Source organism: Cygnus olor, chromosome 21 (assembly GCF_009769625.2).
Source record: "Cygnus olor isolate bCygOlo1 chromosome 21, bCygOlo1.pri.v2, whole genome shotgun sequence".
In the NCBI taxonomy this organism is placed as follows: Eukaryota; Metazoa; Chordata; class Aves; order Anseriformes; family Anatidae; genus Cygnus; species Cygnus olor.
In genome coordinates, this window is record NC_049189.1 from 848,015 (window position 1) to 871,615 (window position 23,601).

At 50.9% G+C, this 23,601-nt stretch overlaps 1 long non-coding RNA gene across 1 annotated transcript; it reads right to left on the reverse strand.

Annotated features, from left to right (window-relative positions):
* Window positions 1–2,550: 2,550 nt before the first annotated feature.
* LOC121058339 lies at window positions 2,551–20,792 on the reverse strand. The gene is made up of 3 exons (XR_005814175.1): window positions 20,757–20,792; window positions 4,300–4,855; window positions 2,551–3,402 (listed from the first exon to the last, which is right to left on the reverse strand). It is a non-coding gene; the product is annotated as an uncharacterized LOC121058339 (long non-coding RNA).
* Window positions 20,793–23,601: the final 2,809 nt, after the last annotated feature.

Sequence of the window (23,601 nt, forward strand, 5' to 3'; positions counted from 1 at the left end):
CCCCGTTTTGGCACCGCCGGGCACAGCAGTGGCACAGCCGCCTGGCAGAGCTCAGCACCACGGCCCAGGCAGGGCCAGCTGCCTCCTTCACGCTCAGAGCCCAGCTCTCACAACAAGAGAAATCAGGATTTTTCAGGCTCAGTGGCTGCCACCCACCCACAGGCAGATATCGAGCCCAGGCTTTTTCACTGAAATGAAAATTTCTGCCTGGCCATGTCCTGGCTGTGCGCACAAGAGCAGGCCGGAGGGATTTCTGATGACATTTGATTATTGGAGGCGAGCAGGCGATTGCCAAAGCCGGGCAGAAAACCCGCAGTTGTGTCTAAACGGGCACGGCTCCTACTTCTGTGACATTTCCCTGAGAACCATTTACAGCAATGAGAAACAAGACGGAGCAAGAGCAAATAACTCTGAGGAGCGTGTCTGACTGCAGCAATCACACAGCTCCTCCAAAGACCCGCTGGGGGCTGCGTGGGGGGCACCGGCTGCCCTCCCCGGCTGGCAGCCCCGTGGCGCACATCCCCACAGAGGCATCGACGCTGCTGCTCGGCTTCTGCTCCTCCGAGACCTACCTCCTTTCTTACCCCGAGCAGTTGACACATGTCTATGAAAGTGATCTATAATTTAAACACTCTCACAATGAGATCTCCAGGTGGGGAAATTACTGTTCTGTGACTTTTTGTATTGGAGATGTATGTGCTCAGGCAATGAAATAACTCCCTGGATGTCTGAATCCTTCTCCCCTGCTACAAGAGAAGCGGCAGAATAGGGTAGGTTAATTAAATTATCACAGATCTGAAAGATGTTCAATGGCAATGCTTTACTCGTGAAAATACGGATAGACCCTAGTCAGAGTTGTAGGACTACAGCATCTGCACAGGCAGCGAACTGAGCATACAGTGTGTAAAATTAAAAATCTAGTAGTTCTATTGCTGGGAATAAAAGACATCATTTGCATGTTAAAACACCTAGGTTTACGGTGGCAATTTTCTTCATTTTAACTTTCCTGGTTCACAGTTTCCAGAATGAATAACATGATGAAACTCTCGATCAGTGATATGTATTTAAAAATGTGGTAGGGCTTCTTCCCCCCAGGAACCTACGTGTCTTCTGACAAAGTCACATTCACTTTGCTCATCATGTTTATGTTCATAATGATCAATAAAATAATAGTAATACATTTTAGAGACTGATGTGGAATCCTGTTTCCCTCGTAATGATCACTGAGACATCAGAAGCCTTGCCTATCTGTTCCCATTTGTGCTAATGGGATGAATGTGTCTGTAATAATGCCCCTAATAATTTTTCCATTGCTCATATAACAGTGTGACAGCTTTCTTGTTTGCTGAAATTAAAACACAATCTTTGTAGACTTCCATTAACAAGATCTCGCATCCCTTCCTTTAGGAATAAGCAAATTAGATCATGAGGAAAAACGCTGCCATCAAACTGGTTCTGCAATCTGGAAGCAGACTGTATTCCATTTAAATAATCTAGATTACATTTAATTTGAAACTAAAATTTAAAGGTAAGGCGGAATTGAAGCACAAACCAATTGATTAGCTCCCAGCACAGGGATGATTGCTGGTGTCTGCCATACACCACCAGAGCCACGAACCCACCCGCACTGGCCCCTCGCCATCCCGCCTCGCTGCGCCCGTTCCAGGCAGCAAGTCGCACTTCGCCTGCTGTTCCTGCCCATCCTTGTCCTTCTGCTGCAGCAGCCCAGCTGGGCAGCGATGTCCCTAAGTGCTAGCAGTATCCCCCCTGGCAGGTCAAATTGCCACAAGCTCCTGGAAGGAGCACTGCAGGGCAGAGGAAGGACACGCTGGGCACAGAGGGGAACCCCGAGCCTCTCACCGCCACCCAGACCCCAAAGGGCCACCCCCTGCCCAGGGACCAAAGCTGCTGCTGCCACACCAAGCACTGCCTGCTGCACTGCGGGCCCTCTTCTAGCCCTGCCAAAACTTTTATCATTTCCCTTTCTTCTTTCCTCTGCCTTGCTGTTGTTATCATTACCATTCCCTGCTATCACTCACTTCGTGAAACATTCCTCTCTTTCTTCTCTAATATCATTTCAAGAGGGAATCAGGATGGAACAGCTCTTACCCCAGACTTGTAGATTTTGATTCGCAAAAAAGAGCAAGGGTTTTCTACCCTGGAACAAAATATACAGGAAAAAAGAGCCCATGAGAGTGCTAAGATGTAACTTACCCTCTAATGGGATCATTTATAGCTTCACCCTCTGCCATCAAAAAGTTTCCTCTCCATCTGAGCTGTGTTTCACAGGTGAGCTCCTGGACCAGCTGCTCAGCTGGCGTTCATCATCATCCTGCACCTTACTGCACCGGCGGAGGCTCGGCTTGGGGGCTTAACACATGGAGGAGCCCACATACGCAATTACACCAAATGTTTTGCTTTCCATGTCCACTAGCGCTCATGGAATTAATCTACTTGTAATTAATGCACATAATCTACTTAGCGTAAGTAATGTACTTCCCTTCATTTACATGGGCGAGTGTTTATTAGTTTTTACTTTTATTATCCATAATGCAAAAATATTCCACAAATTTCAAAGAAAATTGCTTGCTGGAATTCATTAGCCAGAAATTGCCAAGTGCTGTGCACTAATTTACAAGCGCATATCTGAGTTCTGGCACATGTCACAATGATGTAAAAAATATTTCTGAAAGTGGCGCTACAGCAGTTATTGAATAAAATTTCATCATTCCTGTCACCCACCAAACGACTGTGCCGTGCTTATGATACAATAGGACCTGACCTGACTGCGGCCTCTGACATCCAGCCAAATAAAGAAGTTAGGCACTGATAGCACATAATAGAGCTCGAGATGTTTGGGAAGTTTAATAAAACTGAAGAATATTCACCGTGTGCCGTAGACTGCCAGCCTGCTGTGACGAAGGTGCTTTGGGGCCCCCAGCACCGGGAGGCCACAGCCCGCTCTGCAGCAGGGTGCGAGGGGCTGGGCACAGCCTCTGAATGAGTGGCCTGCAGCCCGTGTGAATGTGAATGGTTGGCTTGCATTAGAAAATCAAATTATTTCCATTTATACATGTTTAATGAGGATTTCAAAAGCATATAATGTAGCTAATGCTTCAAGGCTGCGAGCAGGCGCTCTGAGCAGGGGATGAGGAGCGCTGCTCTGCCTCCGCGCCGTGTCCAGGAGGCCGGGCTCTGAGCTCCTGCACTTCCCTGCGAGCCTGAGCATTGCCTGCACCCCACAAGCTGGGTTCAAAGGTTGTTTTTTCAGACACTAGCAGCTGAAACACAGTTCAGCTCTGTGGCTTCACCTGCCCATCCGTCCCACGGAGCCGTGGCCGCCTGCAGCACCAAACGTGGGGCCAACCCGAGTGACGAGAACAAACCTTGCTCATTAACAAGCTGTTAAATAATTAATAAGTTTACATATAATTGCTTCTGTGTACATAATCTTGCATTTTCAGAAAACTATCATCAATTTTCAGTTAGTTCCACTCGAGGAAACAAGGGCTAATGCTTTCATTTGATCAGATGAATATTTATGAAGTGCTTGTTCTGGCTGGGGAAAAGAGGATTATTCGGCTCGGCGGCGGGGCGAGGGTGGCTGCTGGGACGTGCCCATGCCATCGGTGTCTGACGGCGCTCATCCTGCTGCCACAGTGCTGATGCGAGGCAGGGTTCTCGTTTGCTCTCGTTTTACAGAGCTTTCCCTGATACCCATAACTCATTCTCTAAAAAGCGTTATCATCGTTTAAATTGAAAATGGCCACAGCCTGATGGAAGAAAATGCTTAAATGTGTTCAGACAAAATGCCTATATTTGCCATACGTACCACAGCCATAAACATGCTATCTGGGCTTATTATGAGACCAGGGGAGCTCTCCCGCTAGGCCTTTAACAAAAGCGTGCTTCAGAAATGTGTGATTGCTCAGTGTCTAAATCGTTTACCCATATGCTGCTCAGAGTCAGCTCTCATTCCAGCCTTGGATCTGAGCACCTTCCAGTAATGCTTGCAGGGACATGCCTCGTGTCAGAGCAGGTACCGGCTGCATAAATCCTGCCAAGTGCTTTCATGTCCCACAAGCAAAGCATTTGTGACTTGGCTACATCGCCGTGCACGCCGCCCGCGGTAGCAGCAGGGAAGGCCGCGATGCCCAGGTCACTGCTGAGGGTCTGAGGCCCTGAGAGGCGAAGTGACTTCCAGCAGATCACAGGGGGCAGGTGGCAAGGGCAGGAATTCAGAACAGGTCACCTAGTGCCTTAATTACTTTAGAAATAAATCATCTGGGCATTCCTTACTCATAGCTCCCTTGTCAGCATGTGTCAGCCCCGACTTCTCCCGTCCACCTTTCCCCCTGAGGATGTCACTCTAATAATGAGAACGAGCAGGCTCAACGTAACCTCGTGCTCCCCTGCGTCCCCTGTGCTGCTACCGCTGCGATGCCTCAGCCTGCACGGTGCCCAGCACGGTGCCGTGTGCGAATGCCACCGTGGGAATGCCACCACCTCTGAGCCCTCCTGCTGCTCGCCAGTGATCGCAAGGTCCCCACCAGCAGACCACTTCTGCCTGGCTGCAGCTCTGGTCCTGACTACCCAGCCAGAAGGACTGCAGCAGAGCTGTGCTGCTCCCCCAGGAGCTTCAGGTTGCCTCTCCCCGTGGCACGCTGGGGATCAGTGTCCTTGAAACGGCGTAACGCAGCGCTGCAACAGCTCGATGCCAACTGAATCTGAGCTGAAAGAGAATCTTTTGATCTCCAACTATTTGTGTCTCTTCCCTTCATTTTGCACCACGGCTCTGCATCACGCACCTCCTCAGCTTCCATGCCTTAAGAAGTCCTCCAGCAGCCTTGACTTTCTGTAGAAACCAAATATTTTGACTTTGGTATTTATTACTGATTTTTAAAAGTGTGTTCTGAGTGAATAATAAATATGTGTTTTTTTTTTAAGGCAGCTGGTGTTTCTTAACCTAAAGCACAAGGTACGGTAGCAACAGACATTTGCTTTTGCTCCATCTATTTATAAAATAATAGTAGCTGCAGTTTAGCTGGAAAAATGTAATTACCACACAAGTTCTCATGGGTCTTAATTAGTGCAACATTTAAGTATATGCTTAAACAGGCACCTGTTTGATGGCAGTTAAGCACATTTTGAACATGGGCTCTGCACAGGCTGATGGCAGTCAGCTGAATTGGGGCCATGCCCTTCCAAATTCACTTTGCTTTTATCAAAAGCTGACATTTGCACACCTTGAAAATACAGAAGTTATTTTTATCCCTGACATGACCAAGCAGTGCATGATCATGACGGGTTCCAGCCATCAAAGGCGTTGTTATCTTCATGCCGAGCCTGCTCTAAAGAGATTACGGCAGTTGGGAAGCCGAATCGAGGAGGGGTGAGGAGGGGCGCTGAGCCCACGGAGTGGGGCTGTGCCCAGACAGCATCTCCAGGCCAAACGCTGCTCATTTGCCCTTTTCTGGCAACCAGAGGAAATAAAGCAGCTCTAATCCCACCTGAAAAAACAGTTAACTGGCAAGCGTTACTCATCTGCCGGTGAGTGCTACGGAGCGAGCGTGCAGCCCGCGAAATAAAAACCGTGTAACATTTGATAGCAACACCGGCCGAGTTTGCCTTATCGTGGAGGGATAAAACAGAAACTACAGAGCACATACAACCACATTAACCAAACTTGCAGACATGGCTACTAGTCATTCTTCATCGGGTCCAGCCATCTTTATTTCATGTACCTTGACCGTGTAACCCAAGGAAGGTCGTGCCGCTGAAAAGCCACACGAAGAACCAGCCCTGGTGTGCCCTGGGTCTGCACTGGTGAGGCCAGCACTGCTCACAGCGTGGGGAGCACAGCCTGGCCTTCCTTTATCCCTCATTTCAGTGGGTGCCTATCAAGTGCAACAGAGAATAATCGAGGCTTTAAAAAGAAACCTTACCCACTAACCCATAATCAAAGTTTTGCTAATCCAGGAGATTTTTTTATTTTCTCTTTTTTTTTCTCTTTGTATTGGCAATGACATTAGCTCAGCAAAACCACAATCAAGATAATTAAATGAGAAATTTACTTATTAACAGATTGCAAGCTTTTCAACAAGATTTAGTAGGTTTCCCCCCTCCGAATTTAAACTCCTTATACACCAGAAGTAAGGCAGGATGCACTTAAAAGCTGACCTGCACAGCACGAGCTGCACTGCTGCGCTCTGCTCTGCAGGGCAGGGGGCTGGCGGGCAGCCGAAGCACTGCGCTGGGTATGGAAACCCCTGCTCATACCGGGTCACGTCTATCTGGAAGGGAGGTTTATTCCAAGGGGTGCATGGGCTGGGCCAGTCCCTGTGCACCCAGGGAGCATCCGTGGCCGTCCCCACATCTGAGGGCTCGGGGAGTGCTTTCGGCAGAGCGAGGAGCCAGCGCCGGGTGTAAGCTCCTCTATTTACACAAGCTTTTGTCGTCTTATTTCTCAGACTGAGATACTCAGATGATGTACTCTTGTGTCAATGCCTAAGTAGCTGGAATTTAATTCCTGACTTAATATTTCCCTGGATGCTTATTTATAATGAACTGAAGAAAAAATATCATCTTCCCTAGTGGAAGCGGAGCAAGCAGTTAATTGCAGGTACTCTTTGAAGCGCAGAATGAGGATTCAGGAGTACACGAAATCCCCTTGCAGGGAGCACTGAGCTCGCTGCCTCCCGGAGCTGTGGCACAGGGGCAGAGGCTGGTGGCAGCAGCCAGTGGCAGGGCCACCACGGTGTCACCAGCAGGTGCCCAGCAGCCACGCACCCGCAGCTCCCAGCCCAGCTCCTGGCAGTTTCTGCCCAGCCCAACCTCCTGTCCCCCAATTAGCGCTCTGCAGATGTGATTTCTGATTACAGCACGCCGCTCATACTGGAGAACATCTCTGTATGGACTTTAAACAAACACCCTCCTTATCTCCAGGCAGTTCTGGAGAAGTACTCAGAAAACATATGTGTGTGCTGAGATGCACAAATGCTGTAAGCAGCTTCAGCCCCAGCTGCAGTCACTGCAGCTCCAAGGACCAGTTCTGCCCAGAGCCCTGCTCAGCACCAAGGGGACTCGGTCGCCCTCGGCACCGATGCACATTTGCGTGTGCTTGGCTTGTCCGCACCTCTGCTGGCACACGCTGCTGCGTTTGATGGATGTCATGCTGCAGAGAGCAGTTCGGGACTCGGTGCCCTTGCTTTGGGCGCTCACTCACCGATGATAAGAATGACTGATTACTGCACTTTTCACTTTGGTTTCATCCAAAGGCTTCAGGAGGCATGGCAAACAAAACTAGGCATCCCCAAATCATCATGCTAAAGGGAAAAAGTTGTTTAATTTACTCCAAATCAGCCTGAAAAAGGACAGATGTCTTGTTTCCTCTCCAAAGCAATCTACTTTATCAAAATAAGGAATTTTGAAGAAGTAAAGAGTGAAAAGGCAGGAGCGCTCTTGGTGTGCTTGCACCAGGCTGCACAGCCAGCAGCTGCTGGGCTCTGTGCCAAAACCACCTCTTTGTGCTGCTTTTGGGTGGAAAACACTTTCACATCCTCTGCTTGTCAAACTTCCCCTGGACAGAGCCGAGAGGTGCGACCTGTGCCACGAGAAGTCGCGGGGCCGCACTGGCGTGGCTGTGCAAGCTTGGCTCCCTGCACGCAGCCTCCCGCCGCATCAGCATGCACACAGCCTCCCAGAGCCCTGACTCGCACGTCTGGATGAAAACAGCTCTGAAATCAGTGGATAGAAAATTAAAAACTCCCCAGAGAGTTTGCTCAAATCTTTCGCTCCATGTTCAGGAAGAACAGCTGCTGCCTGTGCTCAGGAGACCCAGCTCCATTCTCTGGAATGAGTTCAGCATTGCCCTTTTCCACTCCGAATTTAGACTTGTCTTTCTCTTTCCCCTTCAGTTCCCCCAGTCTGCCCCAAGATAAGTAACACAGAGGCCACGAGAGTCTCTTCCACACACACAGGGCAGGCTGGTGCTTGCAGCGTGGCCTCTGCTCTGCTCCTGTGCACCGCAGCAGCTGAGACCCCAATGGCTGGAGCACGCAGCGTGCCGCCACCTCGCGAGACCCCTCCGGTTCCTCTGGCTCTGTGCTTCGTGGCTGTGGAGATCTTGCTCTGTTCTCTCCCCACACTCGGCATTTTGGCTCAGGAGCCTCTCCCCGTCTGCTTTTCCCTTCCTCCCTGCTCCTCCCCTGGGTGCACCAGGGGGAGGGAGGCTGCACGCCTGGGCTGCTGCTCCGGGGCTGGCAGGGTTGGTGCCCCGTGGGTCGCGACCCGGTGCTCAGTGCAACGTGAGCATCCCTGCCAAGCGTGCCTTCCCAGGGCTCCTGCACCAGCGGAGCCGGGCGCTAATTGGCTTCATTATGACACAGAATGACTGCGATTTGTACCGTGTGTGCCAAGAGGGATGCAGATGTCATTTTGAATCATTATTGTCTTGTGGCAAAGGGACTACAAGCTGAGAAAACAGGATCTTTGCACAGAAAGGGCTGTGATCCACCTACAGCCCAAAAGGATGCTCGTGAATATGCAAAACGTGAGGAACAAGGGTGCAGCAGCCCCGCCGGGCCGTCAGCATTGCCACCAGCATCAGACAACAGCGGCTGGCCCCAGCCACGTGGGGAGGGAGGGCAGGAGCCGAGGGGCAAGCTGCGAGTGCAGCTGACAGGGCATTAACAAGGGGCCAACAAATGCCCTTCTGCTTTTCCAACCCCTGCCCCTGTGGCAAGGCCGAAGGAAGAAAGAAATCCCTAAATAACGCATCCCCAGGACTCTCGTAAAAGATGGGTCCGTGAAAGTGAAGAGACCGATCAGAGCAGCGCGGCTGGGAGGTGGCTGCCCAACCACAGCAAAACTGGCATCAAGGTGTGAGACCAGAGGATGGCTGAAGGGCCCGAGGGAAGTGCATGATCAGGCCAACCCCCCAGGACCCAGGGACAGCAGCACAGGGGCCGTGCCACCCCCAGGGACCCCCTTGGACAAAGCCTCCGCAGGGCCCATCCTTCCAGCCACCCTGTGCTTTTAAGGAAAGCCCCAGGTTAAAATTTCAAGACCCCGCAGCGATGGTGTTAGGGAAATCATCCCCGTTTTCACCATAGAAAATGGCTCAGCGCTTCCCTGGAGCAACTTCCCCTTTTGCATTGCTTACTTGCGTGGGAAATCTTAGGCTGCTGTATTAAAAAAACATGGATAATTGTTACTGTTCAGCAGCATCATAGCTTCAAAAATCAGCATCCCTGCTTTTTTTCAAGAAACATACCCCCAGGCAGTTTCTTTTGCATATAAGAGTACAAAGAAAGTTTAAGTGAGAAAAAAATCATATCAGCAAAGCGCGTTTATATAGATGAATTATTTTGAAAATTTCTGAGCATTCAAACCAATTGGAGTAGATCTGAATTATAGAATTATAAGCAACAAGTTCATTTTGATCCTTGAGGCTAAAAAGTTATAATTAGCGCATGCACCATAAAACTAGTTTTTAATTAAATAAGCTTCAGAATGCAGGAAGTTTTATGAAGTCCCTCCCTCCCTTACACAACACGCTCGCACGAACGGCCTCCACGGGGGGATGCTGCGGATCTCAAGCACTGGAAGCATTAAGCAGAATTTTAAAGAAAGGAAAGAAAGAAATAGCAAATTAGGCAACCGCGGCTCCCCCTGCACGAGGAGCCCACGGCGAGCGGCTGGGGTTTGTACATTAGCAGCCAGCAGAACGATCGCAGGGAAATGAGCTGGAAAGATGGGTCGTGGCGGTGAGTTAGGGCACATTTACGGATCTGTGGTGTCCTGTGTCACGCTGATGGTGGTCGTGGCGAGGCCGGTGCCCCCGCTGGGGTCTCGCCTACGTTCGTGTGTGGGATCCCTGCCCCGAGAGGGCTCGGCCCGTGTGTGTGCTGGGAAGCCCGTGCCTTCTCGAGGGCCTGCCAGGAGGTTATCACGCGTGCCTTCGGCATCCCCGGGGCGGCCCGGCAATATGTCCCGCTACCTGTTGCCTGAAGCAGAGCGCTCGGTTTATTCATGAAAAGCATATGTTGCGGTACGAGCATGGAAATGCCATCTCTCACAGATGTCTCTCCCTTCGCACTTTCAAAAGGCTGTGGGAGAAGGTGACATATGGCACCTCAGCTCGCAGCCTTCGGATCAACACCGGCGGGGCCGGGGAAGGAGAGGAGGGATGCTCCTGAGCGCCCGAGCCCCCGTGGGCTGTGAGCACCACGCCGCTGACACCGGCACCCCGCACGGGCAGGGAAGCACTGGAGCTAAAAACAAGCCAACGAGCAAGTTCCTCCTTGCCAACACCAAAGCCGAACCTCTTGTTCTTGAAATATATAATTAAAAGCACGTTCTCATAATTATAAGATTTTATTCCATTTGAGCGAAGGCAGAGGTCTGGCAGGTTTCAAGTTAATGTGGTTGTTTCTCCTCGATCTGTGTCCAGGGGGAGTGCAGCACGGCTGGGGCAGAGGCTGCAGGAGGCTGGTTGCCTCGGCGTGGGGTTAGGAACCTCTGTGGGTGCTGTCTGGAAGCAGAAAACTAGCACTTGCTGTCTCCGAGAATTACAAAAAATCATCTTTTTTTGGTTTTACAAGTGAGTGATGGGAACTGGCTTGGCTGATCCTGAGGGGACAGGGAAACTTGTCATCACAAATACCTTTCATGGCTAGGAAAGCGAACGCTACTATTTTCCCTCAATATCCAAAATTATCTGCAAATGCCGTTACTGTAATATTCTATAAATATTCCCTGTTCTCAAAGCCTCCTTCTCAGCAACGCTGCCCACCTGCCAAAAGCCCACTCCTCTCTCCAGACAGTGCACAAAATCCACCCAGCCCACTGCTGCCTTCCCAGGAGCGACAAATGGCACAAAGAAAAAAGCTCCGGTAACGTGGGGTCCAACTCATCCCACCCAGACCCGGAGATGGAAAGCTGGGAGAGCTCTGACTGCAGGGAGGGTGCCAAGTGGTCTGGTCAGGGGAAGGCATTTGTCTCCGTGAAAGCACCCTGGGAGGTTACAGCCACCCAATAATCATTGCTTTGTTCTAAGGAAAAAAGGAAAAAGAAAAAAAAAATCCTGCTAACCTATTTCCATGCCATTCCTCTTCTCTGGAAGGGAACAATCAATGCTGAGGATCTGCACAAAAATTAGTTCCTGTAAGATCTGAGGGATCTGTCTGCTTCTGCACTGAACGCTGAGAGTGAGCCTATAAATCCAGTTAGTCACACTTACTGGATTACATTGGACCTTGCACTTGTGCTTTTATTAACAAGATTGTTTACTATATAAGAAGCTTTATATAACTGTGAATCATGCGTGATTTGTATAACTGCACAGATGATGAGCTTGCCAGCCATCAGTTTTCTCTGTGCTCGTGTTAACCTCCAGCTCCCAGCCCATACTTAAAAAAATAAATAAAAACCTTGCTAAGATAATTAAAAAGCTGACTCTAATCCACTGTGGCGGTGCTGGTGGCGTGGGGGATTTCAGTCTCTGTTACTCCAGCCTGATAGGGCAGTACCAGAGCCGATGCCGAGCGGGGACGGTGCCCTCCCCAGGCTGGTTCCTGCCCTCGCCCAGCAGGAGGGGTCTCAGGCTGTGGGGGTCCTGCTTTCCTTGGGACCCCACCAGGAAGGCACACATCAGGCAAGCCGTGCCATCTCCACCCCATGCTAGCACGGTGATTACAGGACAGCAAATCAGTTACCGGTGGCCTCACCGACAACGTGCAAGCACCGAAGGCAAAGTCACGGAGACAGAACCATGCGCTACCCATGGAGAGCACATCAGCTGTACCTAGTATAATTAAACATCTATTTTATCACAACTGAGCAACCCCTATAGCACCCCAAATGTTCACCCAGCTTCTCCGTTCATCCCTTTCCATCCCAGTTTATGTCTAAACCTTTTTTTTAAGAAACTCTGCCAAATGGCCTGCCTACAGTACATGGCACAGGCATCAGTGCGAGAGGACACAGACAAGCAGCGCCGGTTAATGGCTATACCAGGTAAACACATCAGTTTTAGTAAACTACTGATCTTTAAGGATGAGTTTGCTCAATAGCATGGATTTCTGAAATCAATTCACAACAGCGACGCTGTAATGATACAAGAGGACCGGTGCTGGTGGCTAAGCCAGGCACCATCCTCCACCCGACTGCAGCAGGGCTCGAGTGAGCCAAAAACGCCAGCAAGGGAGCACATTTCCATCTGCGCCCAGGCTGCGTTAATCCTCAAACAGAGTTAATTCATTTACCATCATTTATTCCACCTATCAGTCCCCACGAAATTAATTTACAGCCCTGTTGCTATGCCACAGCCCAGCATAAGTCACCGTGTCAGCGCGCCCGTGGAACGGAGCGGCGCTGTTATTAACGGGACCGGGGGAAGGAAGCCAGGCTGCAGCCGCCAGCCAGCTCCCGCTGCGGACGCCAGCAGAGCATGCGATGCCCGCAGCAGCAGGAATCCCTGCGCAAAGTCAGGTTTGCCACACAGCGAAGGCACAACTCACACCCTAAATCCACGTCCTACAACCGAGCGAGGTCCTGTGGGGCCGGGGCCCTGCCTCCGGAGGTGGCAGCCACCGAACAGCCAGCACTGTCCCCAAACTTCAGAGCCTGCGTCTGACAGCGGGGCGCACCCTCGTCAGCTGTTTAATGCTACGAGCGAGGTTTGTTGGATAAATAAATATTCTAGAGACACTCCAGGTTATGTATTTTTCATGAGCTCATTATGCTATCAGAAACGGCACCCTTTAAGAGGATCAGATGCATCTATAACAGAAATAATTTTTGTAATGAATAATCTGTTTGAAAAGCGGGTTCTGATCATCTCAATTAAAAAAAATAAAAAAAGCAGCCTGGGTTGCCTTGCTCGGCTGCAGAGGCAGGGGGGATGCTGCAAGGCCAGGCAGGAGCCTGGTCCCCGAGGAGCCCCAGAGAGCAGAGAGGGGTGGGCTGGGGACGAAGGGGAGCAGCAACCGTGGCTACAGCTGCGCTAGCAGGAGGGCAGGCAGTGCCCTGCCAGCACGGTGTGCCTGGGAAACGCCGCGGATGGCTTTCCGAGGCACGCTACTATTTGAAAACTACATAAAAGCGTACATTTTCTGCAAAATCACAGAGTCTTTGGGGAAACCGGAGAGCTCTTCGCTTCCCCATGGGACGTCTCCGGCAGAGCTGTGCTGCTGGTGTTATGTTCACGCAGAAGATGACGACAGCAACAACTCTGGGATTCTTTTGAAATACTTTATACAGCTATTATTGTGCTAGATTTAGACCACGGATTTAGATATTGATTGACTCTGAGGCTGCAAGCAAAGAGTGCTAATTAGTACATGAAACAAAAAGCCAGCTTTTAATTAAATACAGCTTAGCTAGAAAGACCTGTTATAGAAAACTCTCCTTGCAAGACAGAAATGCATTCGGGAGGGTTTCCGAGCAGTGCTGAGGCTGGAATGGAGCAAGGTGCAGAGGCTGCATTGGTTGGGGGTCCCAAGAGGGGGTCCCACAGCAGATGGGGGCAGCTGCACCCCAGTTCGGGGCAGTGCCTCTGGAGACCCCCACCCACCCAGGCCAGGGCCACTTGAGCTGTGCTGCAAGCACCACCTTATTTGCAGAGTCACGGCTTTAATTCGGGGGAAGTCTGGGTGCAGACAGGTTTTCTGAGATGCTGCCTTTGGAGAATTCGAGGCAAAACATTGCCGAGATCAAAGAGCGCTGCATGCAACAGCAGCCGTGGGCTGAGAGCAGCGGGGGCTGAGATGCTGCCTCGGGACGACCCTAAAAGCCTTCCCTTCCCACTCAGGATTACAGCGTGATTCCTGGTGAGGAAACGTTTCCTTTTCCCTCACCTAGCAGGCGTCCATCCTCTGCAGGACCCCTCGCCACAGCCCAGAGGCAGGCGTCAGTGCGGAGCCGGCACCGCGCCGCAGCCACGAGCTGCGTCTTGCTGTTGCAGGACTGATTCTATGATTCTATAAGTAACCAAACAAGCAGCAAGTAGCAGAGAATAATATTAATATTAAAAAGGCATTTATGGTTTTAATCAAGCTTTGGGGGAAAAGACAGCTTAACACGGCACTTTACACAGTTGATAAAATGTTTGACATTTACTGGTGTCTGTAATGAATCTTGTCTCAATTTTCTCTTTTAAAATGCCACTCCAGATACTCTATCTATCTGTAGGGTTTAAACAGCACTTATCCAACAAAGTGTCGCCACGACTAAGAATACTAAACGGTGGCTCGGCAGCGCATGGCTGGCCATGGACTTGCTGGCACATGGGTGAGCACGGCGAGGGCTCCGCAGCCCCAGCACAGCCCAGCTGCAACCCCCGTGTGGCCCTCATTGTCCAGGCAAATGCTCCCCTTGTCTCTCTTGACCACAAGGCTGCTGTTTGTTTTTCTCAATTATCAGTTACCCTAGACATCAAAATGAGATGCTGGCCCCAGAAAACTGCATGTTTTCATTTGCCGTGACCTTCCCCTTCCTCCTCGCACGCTTTGATCAGTAATGGAATTCGTAAGCACAGCCCTGGCAGCAAGGTTGGTATTAGCCTTCAAAATCAGCTCTGTCGAGACGAATTGGTAAAATGCATCCGCATCCCGCTAGAAATGCTGCTTTGTTCTTGTCCGTAAACCTTCCTCCAGATGCTGAAATTCAGTTTAAGTCTTATTCTTTGAAGCTTTTCCCTTTCATTAAGTTTTGGAAAGGGAACCAGCAGTACGGTGGGACCGGCTCGGCTGGCAGCCACAAACTCCTCGTGATCCCTCCCGAACCGTTCATCAGAGCCCACGAGCACTGCAGAAATATCACCAGCCAAGTGGCCACTGCTTTAGCATAGGATGTTGGCCATTTAAGGCTTTGGGGCTGGTCACAAGCTAGCACAAGCCTAGAACAGAGAGGAGACAGAGATGTGCCAAACCTCCCAGGACAGCAGTGGGTGCAGGATGAGCCTGAGATACCCGTCCTGCTCTGCAGGTGCTACGGGTCCAGATGCAAGAGAAATGCCCCCGTGGGACTCATGTACCCTGCTGGGGGGCCAGCAGCCACCCCTTGGAGCCCAGTCCTTGCCCACAGAGCCAGGCACGACGGCACGGTGGCTGCACGTTATCAGTCAGTGGCAGTCGTCTTCTGCGAACAGCCTGCGCCCCGCGCCGCCGCCGCTCTGAGGAGCGTTTGTGCTCCTCTTCTGGAAGGACACTGCGGGGGAATATCAGCAGCAAACACACAGGCAGCCTCTTCCAGGCGGCGTGGCTCTGTCCTGCGCTTCTCTTTGTACCAACACTTCACCGTTGCTTTCTTTTCTCTCTTTTTTTTTTTTTCTTCCAGGGGAAGAAATGAATTATTCTATGAAAGTTAGCGCCTGTCTCAGGAGCCCGGTATAGAAAATTAGGTTTTAATAGCTTTGAAATTGAGGTTCTTTGGGTCAATAGGACAAGATTCTGCCAGTAGAATGACAGATCCATAAAGGGGAAAAAAAAAAAGCAAATATTTTGTTACTCATCAGAGAGTCACAGTCCAAAGATAGCAAGCAGTAGCTTAAAATACTGCTGTGATCTTCAGGCTATGGTAATGTTTAGTCATAAGCTCCTTTTTCCTTTTGTTGCTTGTATCTATATTAGCTTTGGGAATGGAGCACTTGCCTTGCTGTCCTCGGACGTGCCTGGGAATTCCTAAAGTTACTGCTGGAGTCTGGAAGTTAGCTATCAGATAAAACCCCTCTGCCTTTCCAGGCTGTTTTATAGCTGCTGTTCTCGGCCACTTGATGCCTGTGAGTGAGTGAACCCAATAACGGCCCCATCAAACAGACCACAGAACTCGTTCAGGAGAGGCAAGGGGCTGCAGGGGGGCTGGGAACCCTCCCGTGGCACCAGGAGGGCAGGGGGATGCGGGCTGAAGGCTCCTGGCACCACCGCAGGGAGCCCACCGGAGGCGAGCGCAGAAGCGGCTCCTGTCACCCGGTGATGAGTCTCTGCAGCACTTACTCCATCAGCAGCCTTTTAAAAACACAGGTGATAGAATGAAAGCAACCTATTAATACGAGAACAGGTAATTACTAGTGAGCTGTTTGAAGGGGAAAAGCAAAATGAGATAAAAACCAACGCACTTTAAACGAAAAATGTAAACAAGCTAGAGACAATGCCCTCATTACCAGGGAGTTGGAGTTTGATCCCACTTTTGCTAATTAAAAGCGCAGCGAAATCAATTAAATGAAAACAAGGAGACACTCGACGCCGCTACCCGCAGACCAAGAGTAATGCGGGGAGGGAACCGGGAGCTCGCCCACCGGCGGTGCCGAGCCGAGGGGCTGCGCTGCCCGCCCAGCACAGCCCCCCCCCGTGCCGCTGCCCCCTGCTCGCCCGCCTGGACCTCTGCACGCCACGATGGTGGCTGTGCTGGGGACGGGAGCAAATGACCGGGCTCCTCCGACAGCCCCACGCGTTGCTCCTGGTGTAGCGGCAGTGTCAGCCCCCACGGGCAGGGAGCTCCCCAAGGATGCCCCGCGGCTCACGGGGAGCGCTCGAAGCCAAGGCAGGGGCAGGGGGAGCCCAGGGCCTCAGCAGGGCACGTACAGACACTGCAGATCCCGGCGGCCTTGAGCGCGAGCTAGCATGGAGAAAAGCTGCTAATTCAGCTGGCATCGAAATTGCTTCACATCCAGCAGGCCAGAAAACTTCCAGAGAACTTCTGCCAACAAGCACTGGAATTATTTGACTCACTATTAAATGGGATGAATGGATCGTAATTATTCCTAATTTCATATTCAGAGATCATTACCATCCCTAGGAAGGGTAGATAGGGAGGTCCTTGAGATCCTGCAAGTTAGTTTAAATATTCATAGAGCTGAGAAAAACCGCTCAGGGTTTGGATGTGCTGTGAGGGGGGACGTGCCTCTGACCAAAGAGGCCAGGAGCTTCTCCCTGCGCCACGGAGCTGGCCTTGGGAAGGAGCAGTGGTACAGTCTCGACGCGACGTGCATCAGCTCACGGGCACCCCTGTTACAGGAACACAGCCCAAAGGCACAAAGTGGCTTTACTCCTGTGCGGTAACACAAACACGGCTGCTGTTCCACTGACTGGGAATTTTCTCTTGCAAGTGCCAGCACAATCTAAACTCGCACTTCTTCGGCTTGACGCACGCGGAACTAATGCCATAACACCGCCAGCCTGGTAAGGGCGATAGGAATTGTCATCCTGGACAAGTTCCCGGGGATATCTGTGGCTGGAGTTTATCTATGGGCTTTTTATTCATGAGTGGCAACAGGTCGCCCTCCTGCCCCCCCAGGAGAGGAAGCGCCCCTGCTCCTGGTGTGCTGCCTGGGGCTGGGAGCCGGCGTGGGCTGCACGAGCCTGCAGCAAGGGCTCTGCCTGGGTCTGTGCTCAGACTTCCTTCAGGAGCAGCCAGGGAAGAGATCAAGCCCACACACTGCCACCACTGTGTCAGCAGCAATAGAAGCAATCTCATAATTACCTAAGCCAGAAGTTGCTTTTTTTCCTTGTAATATGCATTCCATATGGCACAGGAACTGAAGGCATATAAACAATGGAGCTAAGGAGATTTTTAAAGGAGATTATTACATTAAAAGACTTAGAAATATGCTATTGATGCAAAAATGTACATTTAGAAACTGCAGCATTTCTCTGTATGTGCCTCGTTGAGATGTGCAATACCTGAGCTGTAAAGCAGTAGTGGAGGGCAGGAGCAGCATCCATGGGTCAGTCTGGGTTCAGGTTTACAGTCTCCTGCGTTTCACCAAGGTACTTTGATCCACTGCCTCCCCCCATGGCTGATAAATCAGTGTGTGTAATGACTGCAATGGCTTTCCCATAATTTCCACACTCAAGGTTTCACTGCAGCACTAAATCACCGACCCGTGCCGTGACCTCCAGAGCTGGCCTCGCAGCACCGTGCCCGAGGCAGGGAGCGGTGCCACACCTGGCAGGGTTTCAGCATTTCGGGTTCCTGCTTCCCCAGACCTTTCCCATCTCGCTGGCAGCACGGAGATACGGTGCTCACGCCTTCACGCAGTGACCCTGCCAAGCCCCATCAGCTGCACGTGTTCATTGCTCCGCTCACAGCCATTCCCCCAACCCACCCGCTCTCGTGGGGCACCAATTGCCATGTCAAGGGGAGCCAGCCCCATGCTGCCCCCCGGGTGCACCCCGGGGTGGGGAGCCCTGCTCTGGGCAGCGCGCAGAGGACGGGAGCCAGGGGAGGGCTCTTGGCAGGAGCGCTCCTTCTGCAGACACACAAAGGCGTGCAACCAGAGACCGATGATTTACACACTGAATTACGCCTACTGCACATGCTCCCCTAATGTATGGAAATGTCACACTGCTTTAACTATTGTGCCGAACTTCTGTCCTCCAATCAATGTCCAATTTCCTTCCAAGGATAAAGCTGTACATTATTTTTGGCTGACCAATTCAGCTCAGGGCTCTCTAATTTTTCCCCATGCACTCGGAGGACAAATGCTTCACCGTGACTGCCTCAGAGCAATGACAGAACAAGCACATTTCTAATGACTGGCAGTCTGCACAAAATATATTAAATATATTAGCTGTGGCACTTGCTGGGTCTCAGGAGATGCTCTCGGAGCTGCTTGCGTGCTTCGACTCCACTCCCCAGCGCCCAGAGGGCGGCTCATTGCTCTCCTCTTCTGCTTGGAGAATTCCCTGCCCCTGAATCGTGGCCGGCTGGAGGTCACCAACATTTGCAGGCATCGTCCTCGTGCCCGGCCGCGGGCAGATGGCTCGCAGCCCAGCGGGCGCAGCCGCCCAGCCCAGCATCCCCGGGGCGAGCGCAGCACCGAGCCAGCAGGGCAGAGCGGGGAACACATCCAGGATGGCACGACCAAATGTTCTGCTGGCTTAGTAATACTTGTAATCGTGATGGGCTGGATGCTCACAGCCTGGGCCCGTGGGGGCTTTCCCATGGCCCTGCCCACCTGGGTACCCCCAGCATCCCAGCTGGAAACGGGTCTGGCTCCAGCCCGCAGAGCAGCCACCTACAAGCAACCATACCCAGCTCCTGCGCTGGAGGCGATTCCCAGGGCTTGTTCTCAAAGCACATGTGGCCTGGAATTTTATTATATTTTCAATAAAAAAATAAATAAAAAAAAAAAGCACTGCAAGATAACACCCTGAGCGGCATCTGCCACGTGGGCTGCTGCTGCTGGGAAGATGGGAAAATTGCCCTTTGTTCTACAAAAATAAATCTGAGGGAAAGCCCTTTATAAGCAGGCAGTGTTCTCTGGGGGCTGCCAAGGACTTCACAGGCATCACCATGAATAACAGTTTATCTGCAGAGTTTCATTCAAAATGAAGCCTCAGACATGGCCTAAAATTATGGGGACACTGTGAAAATGGCTTTATAAACTATTGCTTTTTCTCTATGAGCAGCAGCAAAGTACAGGCCAGACAAAAGCCAGCCGAGACTCTAAATGTAATAAATAAGTCAGTGGAGCTGATAAAAATAAAGGATGAAATATAATTCAGCCACTCAGTGACAGATCCCATCTTAGCTTTGATATAGGGTCTGTTGAAACTGTCATTGCTTCAGGAAATTAAAGAATGAGCCCATTAGTAGGGATATTTAAAGATGTTCATATTAAGATTACGACTTCCCAGACTTAGCCCGCGCAGGGAACGCGTGCAGCTCTGCAGCCGTTCTTCGCAGCCCCGTGCCCCACGAGGTGCCTGGGTGCTGGTGCAGGACATGGGACGTGGAGAAAATGCCCCCACCGGCTCCCACCAGAACCAGGGGAAGGAGGCACAACCCACGCAGGTGCAAAGCCGAGGCACCCAAGCATCGTGAGCGCACCCGTGGGTGCCCAGCCCCACGTCCCTGCCAAGGCACCCGCTTGGCTCTTGCCACTGACGCCAGGTCAGGGCAGACAGCCTGGGCGCCCAGGAGCAGGGAAAGCTTAACTTCTGGGTTGCCATGGCAATAGGAATAATTGGCCTAAACCCAAAAAGAAAGCACCACGTGGGCCAACCAATATTATGGGGGGAATCGTGATCGCAGCCGCACGCCGCGCCCCCGCTCCGCAGCCTCGCTTGGGCAGGGCTGGGGCTGCGCCCCAAGAGCCAGCCCCTGCAGCATCGCTGCCCTTTTCCTCTGCTTTCAGCTACCCAAGCAAACACCACTGCTGGCAACAACGAAGTAAAGCACATAATGAAAACAAATAAACAGACGGCTGTGAAGTGTGAAGGGAAAGAGGAAAGCGGCTGAAGAGGAGGCTGCAGGCGCGGGCTGGGAGGGGGCAGGCGCACGCCCCTGCCTCAAGGACAAGGGGATGCTCGTAAAAAAACAACGGCATAAAAAGGTTAAGATCTCCAGTCCTGGCATGTTGAAACACTGATGGATAATTGTAATTAGCTTTCAGAATTTTTAATTATAGAAGGGGTATAAATAATCACAAAGCACAGCTTCACTAATGAGAGTCCTTGTGCTAAGAAACACAGAGATGCATTTGTTAGGGAGACTTTGAAAGCTCTGCTGTTAATTAGGTGTCTCACAGCCAGCAGGGTTTCAGGAGAAGGAGAAACATGTATACATTTAAATCAGGCTCATTGTGAGAGGTATCCAACATCAATTACGGGATAGCAGGGTGCTAAAATGAATGCACTTTGTAATTAGCAAGTGGATCTGAAAGGCAGAGAACAGCCTTTGCTTTCCCTTCAGGTGCCTTTCATAGGTATTTAGTTCTGGTCAAGACCCGAGGAGGAGGAGAGCTGACCTACCATCCGCAGAGCACCCGAGGGCGGCAGCAGCTCCTCTGCAGGGCTGGGGTCAGATGCAGCTTCCCAAGGCACTGCATCCATCACCCTGCCCTGTGCTGCTGCTTTTATTGGCAGGGAAGCTGAGGAGGAGGGGGAAGCCTTGATTAGTTTAATTAAGTGTGGGAAGCGAGAATTGGGAGCCAGGAGAGAGCCTGGGTTTCAGTTCCCCATCCCTAAAACTGAGCGTGGGCACCGGTGGATGCTGCTGGCCCTGCTTTGCTCCATCCCTGTGTGGGCTCGTGTGAAGCCCTGCCTCCTCTGGTTCCACCATGGGCACAGTTGTAATAAAACAGAACAAAATACAACTGTAGTTAAATAGAGAAAATAAGGATTTTTTTCTTCCCCTGCTTTATTTCCCCCACCTTTATGGGGAGAGATGTGAGCCTGAACTCTAGCCAGATGATGCCGCACTCATGGAAATGTTGAGGAAAGACAGGAAAAATGCAGTTATCAATAGTTTCGCCAAGCTTTGGATGTGCCTCTTTATGAATTTTGAGCTGCTTTCTGAGCCAGCACTTCTCTTTCTGGAACTGCAAAATGGCTAGACAAAAAGAGAGCAGCTTGGTGTGTCTGCTGCTAGTGGTTAGTTTATGTTTTCTCTCTGGTTATAAACAAACAGAACAGGAGATGACAAAGACTGGAGAAATACTTCTTAAAGCCCGTGTCTGCTCGGTTTTAGCTGCCTGCACGCGTGCCCATGCAGGGTCCCTAGATTTTCCTTTTTGACTATGAATTGTAAGCCTTGCCACAGGAGTTTGTGCAAGCAATTATGTTTAGCCTGTATTTGGCTAAATCTAATGAAGCAACGATAAACAGCTCAGCGTTTTCTTCCCTAATGAATAATGAATATTAATTTGGCTGTCAGAAAGGAACCTCTGCTCTGCGCACAAGATCAGATTTCCCTGTTAAAACTTGGGGAAAAGTATGGCAGTCTGGGAGAGCCTGCATCTCCTCCTGTTCATACCTGCGCAGGAGAGAGCAGGCGCAGCTTTCTATGAGCCCGACCCACGCCAACACTACGTCTAGTAGTAAGTCAGTGGAGTGTTGAGGTTTTGCCTGGATTTGCAGAGCTAGGGAACAACCTGCCAGCACTCGGTTTATGTAGACTGTGCAGGCAAGAGCTGACTCGGTTTTTAAGGTATTTTCCCTGCACAGCGAGGCCCTGCAGAAAGCTGACTCCAAGGGCACGGTCCCAGGGCTCTGTGCAGGAGCCGCGGTGCGGAGCGGGGGCAGCACCGGGGCGGCTGGGGAGCCCCTGCCCGGCAGCAGCCGCACCGAGCATCAGTATTTAAGGCATCTGCAGCGCTCCGTCCCGCAGGCACAGGCAGCAGCACTACCAGGAATCCTCAACCAACGCGCTGCAGAAAGGGAGCGCCTGAAGTGGGAGAACCGCGCGCAGTTCTTTTACGGGCTGTTTGCCGCCACGTCAATAGTCCCACTGAATTTATGGCGCATCGCTACATATGCCGGTTATTTTCTGCATCCCCCGTGTAACGTCTGCATCTGTCTGTAGGTGTGTGCATGCAATGTTCGCGGGGATTTGTCCCCCCCCGCAAGCAGAGGACGCCCCCGTGCCGCCTTCGCAGCCTCCTCGCGGTGCCTCCTGAGTTGCCTGCTCAGCCCTCCATGGGCTCCTCAGTTCTAATTTTTTAATTACTTTGCTTATTGCCTTTTCCTTTTTTTTTTTTTTATTTAATTTTTTTACTACTTCACTATTTTGTTTCTATTACTTTTCTGTGTGACGTGTCCCCGCAACATGCACACCAGAGGAGCACAACCCAGTACGAAACACCAGAGCCATCGTTTCAGACAGGACATTGTTAGCGAGTGAGACGCAGGCCAGAAAGCCAGGACTGCTCTCAGCAGAAGGCCGACATACACCTAGACCCCTGTTTTTACATATGGTACATTTGTGTGTGTCCTAGGCATTAAAATATAAATCGCCACAGACCATCTGCTGCACCTATTGCCAGACAGAGTTTGCAGGGGCATAACAATGATGAATGGTATGGAGAAATCACAAAAAGCTGCCTAATACATCTTATGAGAGATTGTGAAAGCTACCTGCATCCAGCCGAAACACCTTTTCCTAGCTGTAAATTATTTACCTGCTCTCTTAGATTGGATACAGCTGGAATTAACATCTGTGGCCCATAGGAAGAAAATTTCAAAGCAACCAGTGCTGGAAAAACAAATCCTAAGAGTAGTGAGCCATAAGCTTTAACTACAGTGAGATGGAGCCCCGAAGTACGCAGGAAGGTAGTGAATTTTTTTTGCATCAGTACACAGGACGACGTTTCAGTGAAACTCGTAAATAGCTGGAAGGTATAAAACTGTTACGGAGACTAAACGTCCATTGTATTGGAGAGCAAGCGGCACCACAGCATTTTAATTCTGTTCTTCCTTGAGAATAAGACTCCTGCTGCCGCTTTGAGCTATTCCTGTGCCGGGTGCAGCTCTGCAGGCAGACAGGATGAGCGTGCCCAGGGATGTTTGGTGGGAAAGGGTCCTGGGGCGGGCAGCCTTCACTAGGCAAGCAGGGAGCAGCCTGTTCGTGTTAGCACTTCCACCAGGGATGTTCACATCCACTACAGCTATTACATTAATGCTCAGGAATGATCACACCCACCACAAAGCTTGTTATGCTCCATAAAAATTTAATGGAAAATGAAATGTGCTGTTGTGTGTAAATCAATATTGTTATTCTCTTTTGGCAAACTATGAAATATATTGTTTTCATAATAAAAGACATAATGGCAACATACAGGTATTGAATAGAGAAGAAGGAAACCAAGAGATGGGAAGG